The sequence below is a fragment of the Octopus bimaculoides genome, chromosome 22 (assembly GCF_046866305.1).
Source record: "Octopus bimaculoides isolate indiv1 chromosome 22, ASM4686630v1, whole genome shotgun sequence".
Lineage (NCBI taxonomy): Eukaryota > Metazoa > Mollusca > Cephalopoda > Octopoda > Octopodidae > Octopus > Octopus bimaculoides.
Window position 1 is genome coordinate 36493372 of NC_142949.1, and position 6397 is coordinate 36499768.

Here is a 6397-nt window from a genome sequence, read left to right on the forward strand (position 1 = left end):
GACAGTGATAGGATAGAGGGAGAGACAAGATACAAAGCATGTCTGACAGTGAGAAAGAGAAAAAATTATAAAAATATAAAACGAAAACCATTAGTGACGTGAGAAGACGAGGATGGAATTGAATGGGAAACTGAATGGTTGCCATTGACGACGCTTCCTGTCATCTGGTTATAGAACTACTTCGCTTCGCAGGATGGTCCAGTTTCAATTGCATGCTTGCAAACATCTGGCTTCGTCTTCCTTGTAAAATGTTATCATTGCCTTACAAAGAATAAAGACACACGGAAACTTTTGTATGTGCGTCAATGATTGACAAAAAGTATTTTATTTTTGTATACAAATAGATTAAACAATGTTTGAGTAATCAGTCTTGGAGGTAATCCTTGGGGGTTGATCTTCCAAACTGAAACCCGGTATCTTTTTATCTCTCACTTGTTTCAGTCATTGGATTACGACCGCGCTAGGGATCCGCTTTGGAGGGTTTTAGTCAAACAAATCGCTTCCAGTACTTATTTCTTTTAAAAGACAAGTCTGGTTCTATCGGTGTCTTTTACCGCTAAGTTATGGAGACGTAAACAACCCAACACGGGTTGTCAAGCAGACACACACACACACACGACGGGCTTCTTTCAGTTTCCATCTACCAAATCCACTCATAAAGCTTTTGTCGGCCCGACTGGTTCCACACAATGGGACTGAACCAGAAACCGTATGATGGGGAAACAAACTCCTTACCACACAATCATATCTGCACTTATAAAAATATATGTTTCACGCGTTAAATTAAATTAGATGTATGGTTTGAGTGGTAAAACTTTTTGTGAGTGGAGACGGTCAACCGTAAGTGCGATCTCCGTCAGTCAGAGTGGTTGTTCCAGTGCATCTTCCGGGACAACGCTTTTTCCGTTTTGTCTGTTGAGGCCATGAAATGGTTTGAATTAAAGGAAATTCTACGTTCCACTCCTTAATGTAAAGTTACTACATATAAATTGCTCTCACTCGAAATAATTACGTGACTTATTACATCTGAAATATTGTTTTGAGAGTCAACAGGAAAAAACCTTCATATCGGTGTTTCCCAACCTATTTTCCCCAAGGCCCTGCTATAACTTTCCAGAAAAATGTATGCCTCACGGTGTTTGAAAAAAACCCCACTATTTTTGATATGTTATAACAATTATTTAATACAAAAGAATCTATTAGTTACTCCTTTATTATGTACTGAGTACAAAAAAAGTAAATTACATAGGCGTAGGAGTGGCTGTGTGGTAAGTAGCTTGCTTACCAACCACATGGTTCCGGGTTCAGTCCCACTGCGTGGCACCTTGGGCAAGTGTCTTCTACTATAGCCTCGGGCCGACCAAAGCCTTGTGAGTGGATTTGGTAGACGGAAACTGAAAGAAGCCTGTCGTATATATGTGTGTGTGTGTGTGTATGTTTGCGTGTCTGTGTTTGTCCCCCCAAAATCCTTGATTACTCCAAGAAAAGAAGTATTCCACGTAATTTAACTGGTCAATTCGGCATAGTCGTTACTTAGTTGCGGAGAATATTCAGTTATCAAAAAAGAAGGATGGTTCAAAATATAACCTATATAACGTTATGTAAACCCTTATTGTTACATAACCGTTCCGTTTCTTCAGGTGATATTCTGACGAAAGATTTTGGCGAAAATACAAAAATCAAAAGGAGTTTCTTGACTACGCTGCTTTTGTTTCAGAGAATTTCGAAGATAATGAAGAATTTAGGAAAATAACTGTCTTGATTAACCTGGAGATTGGAATGTAAATGATTGGCTTGACGTGTAGCCACACCCACCACCCACTCCTGATTGTTCACCTCATTATCATACATTAAAACACTACAAGGGTGTACATTATTTACATTATTTACATTTGACGGATATTTGTCCTCATCAGGTGTCTTGGGGAAATTTTGAACCTTAGGAATGAGAACCCAGGTTCAAAATTTATATATATACATATACATACATACATATATATATATATATATATATATATATATATATATATATATATATATATATATATATATATGTATGTGTGTGTGTGTGTGTGTGTGTGTGTGTGTGTGTGTGTGTGTATGTATCTTTTACTTGCCTCAGTCATTAGACTGTGGTCATGCTGGGGCACCCCCATGAGGAATTTCAGTCAAACTAATCAACCCCTGTACTTATTTCCTCTTTTAGCCTCGTTCTTGTTCTGTTTTGCCAAACAGCAAAGTTATGGGGACATAAACACACCGACACCGGTTGTCAAGTGGTGGTGGTGGTGGTGGTGGTGGGGAGAAACACACACCCATCCACACACAGGTTTCTGTTTCCGTCTACCATATCGACTCACAAGGCTTTGGTTGGCCTGAGGCTGTAGTAGAAGACATTTTCCCAAGGTGCCATGCAGTGGGATTGAACCGGGGACCATGTGGTTAGGAAGTAAACTTCTTACCACACACACACACACACATATATATCATATAGTAAGACAATAAACGAACCCTATGATGGAATTAAACCTTAAGACAATTGTGTGTGCTGATCACATACAACTGTTACTCTTGTATAATTCATGTATTTAGTGAGAAGGGGGAGGGTAGTGGATGGTGTGAAAGTTAGGGTGCCAAATGAAATGGTAAAATGGTAGAATGCCAATAAGAATTGTCTAAATGGTTTAGATGAGTGGTTTCTAATAATGTTACAATTACCTGGTGATTGACTTCCTCTTCAGAAATAGTCTACAATATCTTATATCTTCTTAATCACGTACAGCCACACCTGCAATTAGGTACAGGTGTGACTGTGGGATTACATAACCTGCTTTCTTATCATGTGATGGATGGGAGATGTTAAATGATGATGAGGATGATGATGTATGCATATATATATATATATGTATGTATATATATATCATCATCATCATCAAGCGGACGTTAAACGACGACGATGATGATGATATATATATATACACACACACACATATATATATATATACATACGTACATATATATATGAGTGTGTGTGTATTTTTTTCTTTTGCCTGTTTCAGACATTTGACTGCAGCCATGCTGGAGCACCACCTTATAGGGATTTTTTTTGAGTGAAAAAAAAATCGACACCAGGACTTATTCTTTGTAAGCCTACGACTTATTCTGTTGATCTCTTTTTGCCGAACTGCTAAGTAATGGGAGACATAAAAATATCATTATCGGTTCTCAGGCAATGCTGGGTGGTGGATAAACACAGACGCACTCACACATAAACACACACACACACACACACACACACGGGCTTCCCTCAGTTTCCATCTACCAAATCCATTCACAAGGCTTTGGTCGGGCTGAGGCTATATTATACGAAAATATACTTATATGCACACACACACACACACACACACACATACACACACATACATGCACACACATGCATACTGTCAAACTAATAATTGCCTGCGCATATCCTCTTGCTTGTTATTGTCATTTTTAACGTTTATTCAATTTGACTGTGTGTGTGTGTGTGTGTGTGTGTGTATGTGTGTATACACATAGATACATGCATATATATATATATATATATTATACATATTATATACATGTATGTATGTGTATGCTATTCTCAACCAATACTGCTACTGTCACTAATAGTGAATATATGTAAATGATATGTACACATATATACGTATGTATGTATGTATGTATGTATTATGTGTGTGTGTTCATACATTTATGAATATATCTATGCAATTTATGTATGTATTAGGGTTATTAATTGAAAACTAAATAGCAACAAGCGAATAACACAGAGACTCAATAATTGGCTCCATGTATATCAATGGCTATTATGGTCGCCTGACCAGCAATTTAACTGTTTGAGTAAAATAGCATAAAGATGTAAAAACGACATGAAAAGCTGTCATACTGGTTTTTGCCTGTTTAAATATATTTCTCTATTGGTAATTATTTAAGCTAATTAAACTGCATTTTATTAACAATTGGTAGTGTATTACAGAGGAGAAAAATACACTTCATATGCTGTAAAGATAGTGATAATTTTAACAAGGTGTATGTATATGTGTTATATACATGCATATGAAAAAAGGAAAGACCTCCTTCGGTGTACAGCTGGTCTGGGGATTGAAACCATGGTCTCACGATTGTGAGTACAACACCCTAGCCACTATAGGAAGGTAGGTAGGTAGGTAAATACCTCTATAAGAATTCCTTTCTAAATCTAATTCATGGTCCTTCGTATCATACTGGAGTAAAAGACCATCATCTCTGTATAAACCCCTTTACAAGGTAGTTCTTTTGGATCTTTTCTAATTCTTTGCTAAATCTACTGAATTCGTGGTCATTCATATTGCACAAGAGCAAAAGACCATCATCTCTATATAAACCCCTTTGGAAGGTCACTGACTTACACAAAAGATCCAAAATGTAGACTCCTTTAATTTCATGTTATTTAGTCCAATCGTGTGGCTCCATGTGAACATCTACTGATTCAACCTAATTTTTCCATTTTTTTTTTTTGTCACTCAGGAAGTATTATTTCTGATGTACATAATTATCTTAATTGACCTCTATGATACTATAATTTCATTGATTCATGCTCTACTGTTGATGAAGGCTAAAGTCTTGAGAAAGAAGGGGTTTTAATTATAGATGGTTAAAATACAATCATATCAAATTATATATGGTGCTGGAAGTGGTGGTGATGTTGGTGTTGGTGTTGGTGGCAGTGGTTGTGATGGTGATGGTGATGGTTACCCTGGTGACCAGTTGTGGTGATGAATGTGATAGTAGTGAAGGTAATGGTGGTGGAATTGTTGTTGGCAGTGGCAGTCATCATAATGGTGGTAGTGATGGCGATGATAGTGATGGGGTGGTGGTGGTAGGTGAAGAAAAGATGCACGCAGAGAAACAAGCCTGCATAGAATGATTCAATGGGTGAAGATGATGATGATGATGATAATGATGATGAGGAAGAGGAGGAGGAGGATGACAGCAACAATAATGATAATGATGGGTATTATTATTGTTATGATGATAGTAATTATCAGAAAGCTATTTGCAAAAGAAAAAGTTGATGAAAGAAAGAAACATGAGAGGAAGCAGCTGGACAAGGAGAAATAGAAGCAAGTGGGGGAGGGGAAGGGGAAAAAAAGGTCAGTTTAGTGCCTTTTTTCTTATTAATTTGATTCGATGGTTCCAGTTTTAAAAAGAGCTTTTGGAAGATGGCATTTTGGTTGTAGATTTTAAACTGCATGTCCCCTACGAAATAATAAAAACAATAATAATAATGATGACGATGATGATGATAATAATAATAATAATAATAATAGATATAGACTCCTATGTAGGTAATTGTGAAGAAAGTTTATTAAAAGCTGCTAGAGTCACAGCAAGACATAGGGAAACCAAACATCCAAATGAAGTTAAAAACCAGAAAAACAAGCAGAAATTATCTGACTGGTAGGAGAAGGTATGGTAGATTCCCAAAGATAATTGCAGCAAATAGTAATAGTGAAACATGGTTATGGTTGCAGAAAGGAAGGTTGAAAAGGGAAACAGAAAGTTTATTAGTAGCAGCACAAGATAAAGCATTAAGGACTAATTGAATAGGTGGTTACCCTAGTAGTGGTGATGACTAGTGGTAGTAGTGGTGATGTTTGTTGTAAGAGTGGTGGTGGTGATGATGATGATGATGACAACAATGGCGATGGTGGCAGTGATGCTAGAAGTGGTAGTGGTGGTAACAAGTTTCGATGATGATGATGTTGATAGTAGTAGTGATGATGATGATGATGACGATGGTGAAAATGGCGGTGGGGGTGACAATGATGATGATGATAATGATGGCTACCACGATAACTACAATGACTTAGACACATGTCTGCGTTTAAGGGGAGCAGAACCTATATTTTGTCTGTTATCTTAAAACTTATCATATTTACTAACGAGCTTTGCATAGCACACCTCATTTATCTTGCTCTTATTAGAAATTATTACATGATAGACTAAGACAAGCTTCTTCTTGCTGATATGCAACATTTAGAGGCATACATCCACCCCACCCCCGACACACATACATAAAGGTATACTTGTTATCATATGTGTACATATACATACATATATACACATGTACACACATATTTCTAGTGTGCTTTATCTATCTCTCTCTCTATATATATATATATATATATATATATATCTATCTAGCTCTCTGAAAAATATATATATATATGTATATATATGTGTGTGTGTAAATATATGACTCTCTTTTTCTTTCTTTCTTTCTTTCTTTCAGCCCCTTCACACTTACTATGTTCATCCCACTCTTCTTTCTTTCGTTCTCCCTCTCTCAAATTTCTTGGCCTTCCCTTCATTC